We start from the raw sequence: 1351 nt of genomic DNA on the forward strand, positions 1-1351 counted from the left end.
TATAAGTGTAGCTACCAGTTTGGCTGTCAATTCTGATTTCATTCCTATAAGTCGCACGCTGAATCCTTTTTTGGCCTCACCTTTTTTCACGCCTAAGGTGTTTTTTGATCAGATTATTTTAACGCTGTACTCCTTTTAATTGTACATATATATATATGCACAAGCGCCGTTTTAATTTATTTACTCCATATAACTAGTACATTCAAGTACATTTAAATTTCAATACAAAAAATTAATGGCCAAAATGTTATTCTCTTCATGAATCACTACAGGGCCACAAAAGCCCTAGGATATAGTTATGGCCTACACATCTAGATTTTGGCACGTAACTGTGAGAGACTGTTATTGATAAGAATACCTTTAATTAATTGCTTTTAGCTGTCGCATGATTGCATTGTTTACAATAAGTAGCTACTGGTTTCTTAAATGTACAGCACTATTATTTAGAATCTAAAAGTATAAACTGTTATTGCAAATTCTACACACTTGGAGGATATACCACGTAATTACGTTATCATACAAAAAACTCCAAGTGAATCATATTGCCACAGAAATCAATATAGTTTAAAGAAATATATACTATAGTAATGTACATCTCTTCTTAAAAAAGTAAGAATAATAGTAATCTTGTAAGGTCAAAATAAAAAAGAAATTCAATCATCTGAAAACGAGTGGGTGAGTAAAAGTTCACATGTTTACAAGTAACACATCAACAATGGCTTCTCTATGACAACCTTAATATACTTTAGTTAAACTGTGGTGAAATGTTTCATCTCTAGAAATAAAAAATCCAAAGATTTAACTAAATCAGCTAACATAATAACAAAACTAATACTGAATTATGTTTAGATGTTGTATGTGACATTTTAAACAAGGCTTTAAGCTACAGAACAACAAATCTGCGGTTATTCGCAATATAAAAATGTTCTTAGGGATAAACAACATCTCTTCCCTAAATCAGTTATTCAAATGTATCACATTCTGTTGCAGGAATAAAGCTGTAATATTAACAAACAGATTTTTGTAGATTTTAAAATTATTGGTAAAACATGGTGTAGACAAATAGGGGCTTCATTTTGAAAGTAACACTGGCTTTCAGGAACGTCGAGAGCCAGCACGGGCCCCTGGGCAAACATCCTCGCCGGGCTTCCTTTCTCTCTCTCTCTCTTTTTTTAACATTTTCAAGTTTGTTTGTTTGTTTGTTATGAAGCACAAAGCTACTACCCAATGGGCTATCTGTGCTCTGCCCACAACAATTATAAAAACCCGGATTCTAGCGTTGTAAGTCCGCAGACATACCGCTGTGCTACTGGGGGGCACATTTTCAAGAATCTATTAAAAAGAAGATCTT

Source organism: Limulus polyphemus, unplaced genomic scaffold, assembly GCF_000517525.1.
Source record: "Limulus polyphemus unplaced genomic scaffold, Limulus_polyphemus-2.1.2 Scaffold1234, whole genome shotgun sequence".
Taxonomy (NCBI): domain Eukaryota; kingdom Metazoa; phylum Arthropoda; class Merostomata; order Xiphosura; family Limulidae; genus Limulus; species Limulus polyphemus.